This window comes from Lissotriton helveticus, chromosome 3_1 (assembly GCF_964261635.1).
Source record: "Lissotriton helveticus chromosome 3_1, aLisHel1.1, whole genome shotgun sequence".
NCBI classification, from domain to species: domain Eukaryota; kingdom Metazoa; phylum Chordata; class Amphibia; order Caudata; family Salamandridae; genus Lissotriton; species Lissotriton helveticus.
The window spans coordinates 1,564,798,379-1,564,813,035 of record NC_136061.1 but is presented as its reverse complement, the minus strand read 5'-3'; the positions used below and the strand labels follow the sequence as shown (position 1 = coordinate 1,564,813,035).

At 45.5% G+C, this 14,657-nt stretch overlaps 1 protein-coding gene across 1 annotated transcript in view; it reads left to right on the top strand.

Annotated features, from left to right (window-relative positions):
• The first annotated feature begins 1,426 nt into the window (after window positions 1-1,426).
• Window positions 1,427-14,657, top strand: part of LOC144825052 (uncharacterized) — a 236,253-nt gene continuing 223,022 nt past the window's right edge. The window contains exon 1 of the mRNA XM_078683962.1: window positions 1,427-1,551. The gene's annotated coding sequence lies outside the window, so the exon portion shown is untranslated. The remainder of the gene's footprint in view (window positions 1,552-14,657) is intronic.

Genomic DNA, 14,657 nt, shown 5'->3' with positions numbered 1-14,657 from the left:
TCTCTTTTTTTCTAAGACATGGTGATAAGTGTGAGTTGAGACAAACCGAGGGGCATATTACCAACAACTAGCGATATTTATCACTAAATGGGCTTAACGAGTATTTTTTTAACGCCAAGGATCGCCGGATATTATCGCAGAGATAACGTGCTATTAGCATCGTTTATCTCTAAAGCGATAAAATATCCGGCGTTAGCGGCGAAATGCGTGAATATCGCTGGTAATCCAGCGATATTCACGCATTATCGCTAATGAGGACTTAGCCATAATATCCAAATCGCATTGGATATAATGGCTAAGAACTGGTCTGAGCAGGCGTTAGTTTTTGGAGATATCCGCGAATATTTCCATCGCTACGCCTGCCTTGCTAATAGGCGATAGCGACGTTAGCGACTGCTTTCAGTCGCTAACAGGTTGGGTTTGCCCACTTTGCATGTCATTAGCGATAAATATCGCTGACATGCAAAGCGGGCCCGAAACCGCTCGCTATCACCTACAAGCTGTCGCTAACTGCTGTTAGCGACAGCTTGCTAATAGGGCGATAGAATTATCGTAGCTTAGCGGCCGAAAACGGCCGCTAAAGCAGCGATAATCACATATCGCCCTCCTTGGTAATATGCCCCTAAGTGTGGTCCACTCTGATGTTTCCCTACTTCCGACGAAAACCAGTTACGTTGGCAGTTTAGGTGAAGCTCCATTCTTTCACCACTTGGAAAATATTTTCCAATGTGAAGCTAGCCTTTACCTAAACTCTCTGTAAAAATATGTCTGTGACACTTTTTCCCAACCAATTTTCACTCGTACTCCAGCATTTTATTGCAACTTGCGTAATTGTGTAAATAGGGCGCGTTAAAACCCGCTGTTTGTTTGTAGAGACCCCTTTATTTACCATCTGGTCGAAGTTCACCACATTGACTTTGGTCACCGACGCTCCAGGCAAATCCATTTTCTTGTTTCTTCCACTAACTCGAAACATTCTGCGGAGGGAGGGGTCCCCGAGGGGCTGAGCGTGGTGGGGGTGGGGTTGGTGGGGGGCGGGTGGTGCGCACTACTGGTGGATTTGTGGTGACCATAGGTCGGATTCTGTGTTGAAAATCCTATGAAATTCTAATTCCGTGTCACATGAATTATGAGTCCGCCCCTAAATCCAGCTTTTTTATTGCCCTTAGTTTAATTAAACATAAAAACAAAATGCAAATGTTGCTATTCTTCACCTATCTAATACTTACAGTCATGGTGTAAATAAAGGCCGGACACTTGATACCAAATCACAGGTGCCCTCCCAGACACACCTGTTCTTAAAAAGACACCTCGTCTCGCATTCCGATCACTGAGTAGTCAGTCTGCTGCCTGTTTACCTGCTATGTTTATTGTGTTGCCATGCAGCATGCGCTCGGTGTCCAGGAAGTGAAGTAAGCCAATGTGGAGTTTCTTCCCTTTCAGCTTCACCAACTTGCTGTAGGAAAACAGCCTTGCCGAGCGGTTTCCAAAAATGTGGAATCAGTCCACAGACTGAAGGCAGCAGGTCCCTACACGCACCAATGATTTAAGGTTTGTCGCTTTACACCTATGACGTCCTTCCTCGCGCCTTGTCTAACACGCTTCATATTATAGCTTGTTCTACTGCGTTTTGCATCGTTTATGTTTTTTAAATGCCATATACGTTAAAAAAGAACCATGCAGGATCTGTACATTTTTAGTGCGAAAGATGTTTTTCTTTGCAAGTATATGTTAAATATGACCCCTCGATGATTTTCGCATGATTAAAACGGAATACGACAATTTTAGAGTACTAAAATGTACACACTATATATCGTATTATCAGCTCATGGTTGTTCCATGTTATGTCATCGTCAGCTTGCAGTATTTGTATTTGACCCAATGCACTTTACATTCTGGGAAAAGCTGCTTTTGTCTGAAAGGGTTTTAGTCATGGGCTTTTAGTCAGACATGTTTACCTCTTTGTACCTCAAAATGTATTGATGTAAAAACATAACTATGAATTTCCCTCTCCTAACAGGGAGTTTCACACCTTTTTTCCCCTTATAGTCTGCCTTTTTGTAATCCGGTCTAGCCACCCGTACAGACATACCGTGTTGGGACGAGAATGTCCTCTGCAAGGTGTGCAGTTGTATTCTCCTGCTCTGAGTACCCAACTGCGAGTGTCTGGCAAAGGGCTGGCTTTATGGTGGTGCTGACGTCGGCGTGTGCTGTGTTTGGAAATAATATAAATAACTTACAGATTTAAAAGTACCCGGTGCAGAGTTCCTTCCTTTTGTGTCCTGCAGTTTTTAGGCAACGATAAAAATGTCAAGATATCTCTGGTGATTAATGTTCCTGCTTCAGTGGCATTGGAGATGTGTCTAGTGGCAATTTTAACTCATCATAAAGTAGTGCAGAGGGTTAACATGATTGCTGCAAAGAATGTGTAACAAGCAGCTCATAGAACTGTATTTTATGTAGACAGCTCAGTGGGTTACTGCTTTTGTCACAGAGATCCTTTTGTTATGTGCAATTCGTAAATTACAATCCTAATATAGCACAGTGGCCTATTATCTGTCATCAAAGAGCTGCATGCAAACTGCATGGTATAGGTTAGAACATTCTGTTTATTGCCAGGTTTTTATTATCCTAATGTTGCTAGAAAAAGTGTGTTTGGATAGAAATGCATTCCTATTAGTAAAACCAACCCAGCTTAACCACTGTGGCACTTTTCAAATCCTGAGTTTGTGCTTCTCCAGACCAAGCACTTTTAAAATATACTGGCTGATATTATAGATGACGAGATTGCTACTCCTTGTAATACTCATTATGCTATGTAATATTTCCTATAGACTTATTTACATATGTATGATTCATTGACTCTGTATAATGTGTTTGTGATGTTAAATGCTCCAACACCGACACCGGTATGAATAACACTTTGAAACAAATGAAATGCATGTAAAAGAGGGGCTCTGGGGAGATAATGGGCACTGTTGGAGAGTGGTAGGGAAGGAATCCGTGGAGCAGGAGGTCATGGGCGTGGGCACCGAAAAAGAATATTGCACTGTGCGCCACCAGTGCTGAAGCTGGGCCTGATATCTGTTATTGTGTTTTTTGACTTTGGCCCCAGCCTCATACCAATCTAGTCTGTGTTTGCTAAGGCCTACGCCTGTCCCTTGAAATTAGTAAAGTCCTGGACCTGTCCTGAGACTTGGAAAGATGCACCAAGTAAATTGCCATCCCTGTTCTGTGTTTAGCATGCTGAGTGGTGTTAGTAGCATGCCATATTTGGTGAATTAGTAGTGTTAGCTAGATATTTTCATCTATGTTGCTAAAATTATCCTTACGGAACTCGAGGACTGTGTCAAAACAAAACAAATATTACCTACGCAGCAGGCAGGTTTCAGGAAAGGTTCGGAGACATTACATTTATTTAATAGTAGAATGCTTTACTACAAGGAACCATACTGTACGCATGCTACCTGGATTACAGTGGGACATTTGACAGGGTTAAAAGAGCCATTTTATGTAGAATTTCTTTTTATAATCTTGGGGAATACCTGGACCGTTGTTTAAGGCAATCAGACTGCTTCAAATGGATACATGGGTGAGAATGAAGATAGGGTCAGGGAGAACAGTCACAAAGAAAGTTTGTAGAAACTGGGGTCTGGAGCAAGGATGGAGATTGTTCACCAAAATTAAATTACGGACATAATACTGCTTTACAGTATGTGGATGATACCATATTACTGGGCTGATCTCAGACTGTTCTTCAAAGACCCCTGAGCTGTCGCCATGGCTATGTCAACAATGATCTTGTATTAAATCTTAGTAAAACCAAAATCGTTCTTTACGGAAAAAAAGAACAAATTAATTTGGAGTATGAGCGGAGTGATAGTGAATCGGTGCAATGCCTACCAATATTTGGGAGTTTGGCACGATGAGAAGCTCAGTCACAAAAGTTATGGAGCCACAATGAGACAGCGTGCAAGACACTTGCAAAAAAATCAGAGAAAATTGTATTCCAACCTTCAAAGCCCACTCAGCTCTGCAATCTTAGAGATAATTAAAGTTAAATGTATTCTTGCAATAGTTTAGGGATCCCCCAGTTATTGGGAAAAACTACATTCTGGTTCAGATAAGATTATTTCTGCTGCTATCCAAGCAATATTAGGCCTCCCAAGTACTACTCCATCCTCTCACTCCTTTTAGAATTTGTTTTTATCAATCTGAGCTCAACCGCTGATCTACAGTTATTGAAATATTGTTATAGTTTGAAGAGTTCAGAGATAGGTACCCTGAAGTACTAAATCTTGAAGGAATTATTCAACAACCCCAAACAAGTTCCTCAGGATGTTTTTTGGTAATCTACAATCATTTTAATCACTTGGAATTTTATAGTAGTTTGGCAAGAGATAACACGTTGCAGTGTAATCAAAACCACTGCCAAACAAGCAGCTACATTGGCAACTTACTCTAAAAATATGACTGACTTTTGTAATTGTTGACCTACTACTTCCATCTTTCTCCTCACAGGGTCACCAGGAGTTCAGGTTTATATGGGGATGAGGTTAAAACAAGCAACTAGAGCCAAGTATAAGAGACTGGGTTTTTTACTGGTTCTACTTGCATCTCTGAACTATGGTCAATCAAAGGAACTGGCACTGTAATGAAAATTTGCCTAGCCTTGGTGCTAGTGAGTTTCAATTCCATTAAGGACTCGGAGGCAAGGATTATGCCATTCTTCCTTCGCTTTATTCTCCACACAGCAGCGAAAAACAACAATACAAACTACCATTCCCATGAACACTTGGGAAAGAAAGAGTTTAAACATGAGTCCTTCCACTATGTCCGCACTCCTCGCAGCTCCCATAATGCCTCAGCGCTGGTTCCTCTTCCTCTTTCTTCACGCGAAGCACAAGTTGAAAAGTTTTCATGCATCCTGTTTTGGACCATCATTTCCTGCAAAAGAAGCAGTGTCAATGACTGAAACTCCAGACTTCAATTGCAATACATCAAGAAAGCTTTCGCGATGCAACAACAGTAAAGAAGCTGAAACAGCTCAGAGAAAATAGATTACTTAAACCATACGGGGAGGGTCCACTTCTCTGAAGTCATTGGGAGGGATAATCCTCGCCTCCGAGTCCTTAATAGATTTGAAACTTACTAGCACCAAGGCTAGGCAAATTTTCATTCTATGGCAGGACCGGAGGCTTCGGATTATGCTAGTTCAAAGCTTGTCGACAACTACCCTCACCACTTCTAACACTGGCTTGAAATAGAACCTTTTGAAGGTGGAATCTGAGGACCAATCGGCTGCTCGCATGAGATCCTCCAGACGTGCCCCTAGGGCAAATGCTTTAGAGGCCATCGCCCCTCTGGCTGAATGGGCACCAAACTGCTTGGTATCAATCCCCGCCTCCTGCATAACCCAATGCACCCATCTGGCGATGGTTGGTGAAGAAACCGCCTTGTACAGCTTACGTAACGCAATAAGCAGTTGTCTTTCGCCCGGAGGGCGCGAGTCATCAGTCATCTCTTCATAAGCACGAAGGCATTGCACTACGCACAGCTTAGGGGAATCTGGAAAAGCCGGATAAGAAATAACTCTAGTGTGCGATTTTGTTAGTCTACTCACTGTAAAGGAAACACCATCTGGCGAGAACACCCTGGCCGAGATATCTAAAGCTCGCACATCAGACACTCGCCTGCAAGACACCAGGCACAACAACATAGCCAATTTGGCAGTTACCTTTTTGCGAGAAAGGAACCTGTTTGATTGCCAAGAAAGAAAAAGGTTCAACACCCTGTTCACGTCCCACAGGACTAAGTAGCGTGGCTCCGGAGGGAGCGAAAGACGAATCCCTCTCAGGAGACGGCATACCAAAGTATGCTCCCCCACCGGGGACCCCTGAACCATGACATGACCAGCCGAGATTGCCAGGGCGGAAGGTATTAATTGACCTATACGCCAGCCCATCCTCCACCAAACTTGCCACAAAATTAAGGATGTGCACTGCATCTGCCCCCATGGGATCGACAGTCCGTCGCATACCCCAACGACGCCATCAATGCCAGGCTGATCTATACCTCCTGGCAGTGCTATCCGCCCATGCTTTGGAGAGTAAGTCTTCAGCCTTTCCCGAAAGGCCCAGGAGCGTACAGCGACGCCAGAGATCCTCCAGGCCATCAGCCTCAGGGACCCTTCCGGGACTAACCGGTGGGGAACCTGATCGGGATTGAGCAGAATGTGAGGAGAGTGGGGGAGTAGGATTGGAAAATCCCAAGAAAGTTCCAGCAGAACTGGAAACCAGACTTGAGATCTCCACCATGGTGTTTTCAGGACTACGTCCGCCGCCTGACGCCGCAACAGCGCTGACAGTCGCGTTATCATGGAGAACGGGGGAAACGCATACCCTTTCTCCTTGGATCAGTCCTGCAGGAAAGCATCTGTTGCCTCCGCTAGAGGGTCCGGGCACCAACTGAAGAACCTCGGAAATTGGTGGTCCAGACGTGACGCAAAGAGGTCCACTGAAAAGGGACCCCAAGACTTCGACAGGAGAGAGAACACGGGCGGATCCAGTTTCCAGACGCTGGAATCCAGGAGGTGTTGGGAGTGCCAGTCGACCACCTTGTTCTCCTGACCCGGCAGGTACTCTGCCGTAACCGAAACCTGGTGGTCCAGGCAGAAATGCCAAAAATCCTTGGCCAGGTTTGCCAGCATCCGGGCCCTGGTGCCCCCCAGGTGGTTAATATACCTGACAGCCGAGACATTGTCCATCCTGAGAAGGACACACGACTGTACCCTGTCTTTCGTCCAGCACTGCCAGTAACTCTAAGCAGTTGATGTGCAATGACTGCTCCTGAGCAGACCAGGCTCCTCCGGTGGAGAACTCTCCACAACAGGCCCCCCATCTGGAACGGCTGGCGTCTGATTCGATTACCACATCTGGTGCCGAACCGAAAATCGCTAGCCCATTTCAGGCCTCCATGTGGGTAAGCCACCACCTCATCTCGTCCCGCACTTCTTCTGATAGTGGAATCAACTGTGAATACGTCAGGCCCTGCCTGAGATGGTAAGCCTTCAGACGTTGCATGGCCCGGTAATGCAAGGGCCCTGGAAAAATCGCCTGAATCGATGACGAAAGGAGGCCGACTAGCCGTGCCAACTGCCGCAGAGAAATCTGGGGCTTCGCCAAAGTCTGGCGTAACTCACGTCTGATCTTCGCCATCTTCCTGGCTTGGAGACTGAGGGTGGAGGCCACAGAGTCTATGCTGAACCCCAAAAAGGTTGCACACTGGACGGGAATGAGGAGGGACTTCCCCTCGTTGATGGCGAATCCCAACCCCTGGAGAAGATTGATCGCAGCCTGCAACTGAGATGAAAGCCGCTTGGGACACTGATTCACAAACAGCATGTCGTCTAAGTAAACTATCATCCTGGCCCCTCGCGCCCGCAGAAACTCCACCACTGGTCGAAGGACCTTTGTGAAGCACCACGGAGCGGAGGTTAGACCGAAAGGGAGTGTGGTGAATTCGTAAATCTGCCCGTCCCATCAGAACTGTAGGAAACGTCAATTGGGGGGGAGACAGGAATCGTAAGGTATGCGTCCTTCAGGTCGACCCTGACCATCCAATCCGAAGGCCGCAAAACGTCCCGAAGGAGATGTATACCTTCCATTTTGAAATGGCGATATACCAACCACTCGTTGAACTCCTTTAAATTGATAACAGGTCGATGGCCGCCACCGACCTTTTCGACCAAGAAGAGGTTGCTGAGGAAACATCCCGGGTGCTCGCAAGCGCAGCAAATCGCCCCTTTTTGAAGGAGGGCGAAAACCTCTTCGCGCACCAAGTCTTCATCTTGCTGTGAAAAGGAAATGGGACGGGGGCGCTGAGGCTGACAAGGACGGCCATGGAACTCCAACTGGAAGCCCTGCACCGTCTGCAGCACCCAAGCTTCGTTTGTGAGGGAAACCCAGGCTGGGAAAAACTGCACCACGCGCCCCCCAACCTGCAGACTCGCCGAGGGCAGTACACTCACCTCGTCCGGCATTCTGCTGTTGGCCTCTCTGGCCTCCACGGCCACGGAACCTCTGTCCTCTCGTGGGATAAAAGTTGGTGAAGCGGGCATTGTTATGGAATTGCTCACACCCAGAGCCTTGCCCACGATCTGAGCTACCTCCACAGCTGAACGAGTGGCCCCTGCCACGTCCGGCCTTGTCAAAAACCCGAGGGGTAAAGTCTTTTTTAATGTTGGACTGTGCCCTGTCAAGGGAAGTAAATGTTGCCACAAACTTGCCCAGTTCTTTGACGAAGGGGTCCCCAAAGAGGCCCCCTTGCACCACTGCGCCAGCCTCCGAAGAGGCGAGGTCCCCCAATTTGGGATCAAACTTAATAAGGAGCGACCTCCTTCTCTCTGTGGACAACGCGCAGTTGGCGTTCCCTAAGAACACAATTGCCCTCTGCGCCCAGTTAGATAGAATCTCCGGGGAAATAAGATCACCGGACACCTTGGCCTCCACGGCCATATCCAAGATTTTGGTTACCGGCCCCACAGCATCTAGCAGTTTATCTTGGCAACTGCGCCACGATCGGTCGATGCCCTTCTTCGGGTCCCTGATAAACTTAGCCAAAAATGTCGCCATTTTGAGATCAATGTCCGTGGTGAAAGCCACTTTGCCGTCCAAGGAGGGGCATGGGCACTCCACCCTCAGGCGGCTGCGAGCGTCCTTATCAACAGGCTTACGCAGGTGACTCACGACATACTGGGCCACCTTGCCCCGGGAACCCAGTCCGAAGGCCGAGGATGGACAATTTGATCCGGATCCAGCATATCTGAAGCCCCTGCCGGGGTCTGGGACGGAGCTGGAAGCCAGGACCTAGAAGAACAAGCCTCCTCATCAGAATCAGTGGAATCCCCATCATCCCCGATAGCATGAGAGACCGTCCAGGAGAGGGAGGGCAAGCCTCAACCAGGGGCAACTGGGGGGGGGGAGCTGGGATGGCTCCGTCGCCGAAAACTCATTTTTTAAACGCTCAAACGCATCAGCGTCCACCCCCTCTGTACAGGGCTTCTTAACAGGGGGGGACGAGGAAGGGGGGCTAGGGAGAGGGCCTGAGGAACAAGGGCTGCTAGTTTGGTAAATGCCTCCTCCACATTTGCTGTGAGGCGCTGCTCAAGGGGAGCCATGGCCTGATCTACCGCCCTATAGATGGAATCGTCGACTGCCTGATAAAAATCATCATCCAAAGGGACGTAATTAAGAGGATCCTCCTCGTGGTACCGTCCACGCTCGTCCTGCATAATGAGTTAAATTAGGCTCAGCAGGGGAACAAGAGCGTCTGGTAGCAGTACTTAGGTGTGCCCAACAGGCTCAATTTCAAGCTGGGAGGGGGCCCAGACTAATATGGGTGGCGCTAAGGCACACAGTACACGGGCAAAGCCCTGGGAGGAACACTCCAGCCCAACTATTTACGGGGCAGCCACCCGGGACAGTGTTCCCACAGCATCACAATAGGGCGCCAGAATTACGACCCCGCAGGGTGTTCAGGTACAAGATTACAGACCCACCAGGGCGTTGTGACAAAGAAATGGGCAACCTACCCCTCAGGGTGTCACACCGGGTGGCAAACAGGCAGCTAACAGCCTGTGGTGAGTGTGCTTGAATTTCCCTCTACCGGGGCACCCACTCGCGCACACCACAGAGCCAGAAGACTGCCCCCTGGCGGCGGGAGGACCACACCGCACTTTGCTAAAAAAAAAAAATCGGGCTAAAGTAGCGTTAGGCGCGCACACGCGGCCCGCGACAGTCAAGGGGATCTGCAAGGAAAGACCTGCACAAGCGCCAAATCGCCAAAGACAACAGCGCAACAGAACCCCAAGAGAAAGCAGAAAACGACTTGACTTGCTGCTGAGCAGCAAAGAAAGAGGAAGAGGAACCAGCGCTGAGGCATTATGGGAGCTGCCAGGAGTGCGGACATAGTGGAAGGACTCATGTTTAAACTCTTTCTTTCCCAAGTGTTCATGGGAAAGGTAGTTTGTATTGTTGTTTTTCCTGCTGTGTGGAGAATAAAGCGAAGGAAGAATGGCATAATCCGAAGCCTCCGGTCCTGCCATAGAATTACTGTAGAGGTTGTGATAACTCGAACAAGACTCTAGAATATATAATATGTTCATGTCCATATCTGCTGCTGCTCCGCAGAGCCTTATTTGACCTTGCTTTCTAAGATTAGGTGTACATACAAAATAAAAGTGCAGTCTTTAAATTCCTGCAGAGTACAGACTGTCCACCGAACTGTAGACTAACTACATTTTCAGGTATGGCAGTTGGAAAGTTGGATAAAAATAAAAGCTATCTACAATTTGTGAACTGTCTGGAGAGTTAATCTCTTAGGTGTGGGCTTGATAGGATTGTGCGAGTCCTCTTGAACATGGATTGATATCATGCATGGTTTCGCTTATACATATATTGCACACATTTTCAGATTATGATTTATGTAAGGAATAATAACTGGGTGACAATAATCTGGACATTATTGAATTTATGCAGCAATTTGGGAAGGGTCCAAACAAGATTAACTCCGACGGCTGACTAAGTCCACATCCTTAGGTCAATGGACAATTATACACATATAATACATTTTATAAGGCTTTATTTTTTGGATAGCCACGCGTTTAGACCCAAAGATTAATATTTGTTGCATTTGCACTTTATTTCCAGCTGGCTTGAACTTATATATACGATACTAGATAGGGAATCTGATCAATCAGACATTTTGTCAGGAAATCATGATGTAGGAACTTTTTGGTCTACTTACTTATATTATGGCACGTGCACTTTATTCTTTTTCTGATTTAACCTTTACCAATTGATCAAATCCGAGCCTTACAGGAGAGGGTTTACGTTGAGATAGGATTACATTTCTATTTCAAATTTGATGGTGTGCTTTCAAGATAATACTGATCAGCTCTAGTATTTAGTGCTTTTAACATTTAAATAAGGTGGACATGCATTTTAATGAATTCTAAGTGGGATTGTTTATAATGATTCTTAATAAACAGAATGAATAAATCAAAACATTTACCTATGGCATCTAATTACACTTTCATGTAAAATTCTGCTTCTTAAACTGCAGCTAAGCGAACTGTGCCACTATCCCAGCCACGTGAGTCACGGCTGGGTCATGCTGTCACAAGAATACCAACTTGAGATGGCACCATGACCCTTGACCCACCACCCCAACTCACTGAAACCCAAGAAGTGGGTTTGTGACCATCAGGAGACCTCTGCAGACGCAGAGTCTGCTTACACTCATAGCTTCCAAATGCTTTTCCACATATAAAGCTGCAATATTGGCATCAGTTTGCTGTTGTTAATCAACGCTACTATCCAGCGTAGTACAAAGGTGTTACTGCATTTGTAATGTGATACCGCCACTCTAGGTAATTAGTATAACTAAGGTAAATATGCTGGAAAAAGTGTACCTCAAAGTATCACAATGTTTTAAACTTCGATCCTTCTTTAAATTTGGGCATGAGCCAATGGTTTTGCTTGGCAAGAACTATGGCCGCAAGAAGGGGCACATGTTGCTTCAAATTCAAATCAAGGCTACTCCAGCACAGGTGTACCAACACCATGAGCCAAGTGTAAAGGGTGGGGTACATGTCTGACATCTATGAGACAGCCACATGGGCATACCCTTATTCCTATAACTCGAAGAGAAGGCTGTTGAGAGCTCTACGTGGTCTACTGTTATATTCCATATAGGTACTATAATATAGGCCTCAGTAAACTCATTACCCTTCACCTATATTCTCTCCCTACATTACACTTGTCATGATTTACAGGAACTGACCTTTTACCTAGCTATTACACTGCATTCAGAACGCGGTTTGTCCCTAGTTCGAAATCTCATACATTATGCATAAGGGTTCTTGGAAGCACAGCAGGACTGCCATCTCCTGTATAAAATCTATGTACAAAGTTCATGCCCCAAGTCATCCTTAGGCCGACACAGTAATACAGCAAGGTGGGACCCCTGTGGAGACCTATGGGTAGATATGCTTCACATTTTTCTAAGATAGCTAGAGGAGATTGAGACTTCCCGGCCGACACACTGACAAGAGACTCTGAGGTTCATGTATGCAGACGCTCCAGCTCACAGTGGTCTAACATCCCTCGCAGGGTATCCAGCTCGAGACCAGGACAGGGTCCCATAGTCTCACTTCAGGTAATGGGGTTGACTGAACACTAGAGGAATTCTTGGCTTAACACCTACACCCATGCTAGTGTGCATTTAGGTACATCTAGTATGGAGGCATCGTAGGTGTACGCATCTTCTATCATGTGTTTTATATACTTGAAGGTATTCATGATTTTAGTAAGATGGTAGAGCTATACCATCCTTTTACCTTTATAGTACTGTTATTTATTTATATCTTATACTGTCTAATGATTGTTGCAGCACATCTATTCTACACCAGAATAACACCTGTTCAATAAATGATTATTGGAAACACCCCGCTTGTTTTATTCGGTATTTGGCGGGTTACACACATCAGCTAATGACTGTGACAAAAAAAGAGACAAAATGGCAATATGTGTCAATATTCAAGGTAGGAGTTAAAAAAACCAGCACGACCAGCCTTTCACCTTTCTGAGGTCAACGCAAGTGGTATCATTTTGCTTGGTGAAAGTAGCATCTGGTATTTGCAGCCCAACAAGGCAGCAACACTATATAAAAATCGAGTTATTATTAACGTGCTGATTGGGTAAGAAGACATAGTGCAACAAAATTTACTTTTGCGTGGCAAAATGGTCCAGATTAAAACAACCACAAACAATGAACGTAGTGCCTTTTGCCAGAGATGTTTTACGGCATGGGCAAAGTGGGCAATTTCCCAGGGCCAGCACCTTCTAAGGAGCCCCCTGGGAAAGCGATTGGGCTTTCAATATCTCAGCTATTTATTTATCTCAACCTCTTCACTCTGTCTGCCTATCGCCACCTATGATGCTGTCACTCTCTACCTAGTGTCATTTTAAGAATTTTGGTAACCCAGCCAAAGACACATTTCGGCTGTTTTTGTGGGACCCCATATGTAATAATTTAGCAAACCGTTCAGTATTGTTTCTCAGCTATTTATTTATCTCAACCTCTTCACTCTGTCTGCCTATCGCCACCTATGATGCTGTCACTCTCTACCTAGTGTCATTTTAAGAATTTTGGTAACCCAGCCAAAGACACATTTCGGCTGTTTTTGTGGGACCCCATATGTAATAATTTAGCAAACCGTTCAGTATTGTTTTGCATATTGCAGGCTTGAAGTAGCAGGAAATGGGTAATAAAATTAAACTTTGTACAAAAAGGGCTCCCCAAAATATGTCTTGGACGTGGCCCCATGAATTGTTCAGATCACACTGCCTTTGCAAAAAATTATACATGGACATTGCCAAGAGGTCTGGTTGTTTTAAACAAAGATTACCAAACCTACTAGGTCTAGATTTTAACTGACTATACACACCAGTCCTATCAGCTTTGTTAATACTTTTCATATTGCCTGTTCACCCCCATGAACTACCACTTTCACACTCTGGACATTGGAATAACACAAGTTTGAATAAACAAAAAGTACACTAAAATGTTGCATGCTCATGCCCTGTACATTTTGGAAAGCTGAAGTCTTCACTTTTCTGAGGCTGCTTTTAGATCTATGTCGAGTCAGACACGTCCTTTCCAGCTGGCTAGGCTGCACTAGCCTAGAATATTACTAGAGGTCCTACAGGTATCCAGCACTGTTACCTTAATGTCAAGATACTAAAGAATTGCAAACAGAGAATATGCCCTTGAATGTATCCTTTTGCTTTGAAGTGGAAAAGAGCAATTGCAAAAGTTCAATTGTGGTTTTGAGTGCACCTGATCATATAGTGGGCGAGGCTTTCCAATTTAAAGTCACATGACTTTTGCTTGTTTCTATGTCTTGAATAAATATGCCATTGCTGGATTGGATGGTGGTAGTTATTATTAAAGTTTTGAGTGAAACTCATGTATTTTAGGAAACATGCCACTCTGATATTGATAGGTATACCAAGCCACATGCATATATTTAAAACAGTAGTATAGATGTTTTCATGATGGTACTTGTGTGAGTTTGATCCCTGGTGAGACTGTAGCCCACAGTGATTAGGACCAGGAAGCAAGCCATGGCATGCCATTTTGGTGCGAGAGAGCAAGAAAGGAAAGTAAGTGAGGACAGAGACAGCAATGTGAATAGACAAGAGTGCAGATGTAGGAGCAATGATGAGGTCAATGAGGGAGGCAGGGATAAGACGTGAGGTAGACAGAAGAAAGCAATGGGAAAGAAGATGGGAGAGCATGCGAGTGGGAAACAAGGAAACTTCAAGTGAGGGTGGAGGTAGGGGATGAAGTAAAGTAACCAGGACCAAGGGATGCAGGCAGAATAGTACTACTTCTTGAAGACCATTAGCAGAACCTAATGAGCATAGCAATGGGACAATGTAACCTCTCATGAAATTTCATGGGCTTGATGGGCGGCCAAGTCATGCAAGGGCAAACCTTGAAAGAAATATGAAAGTCAATGGCTAAGGGAGCTGTTCCAAAGCCCACTCTATCTATATATATCTTTGTATTGTATGAGTTTACATTTGACA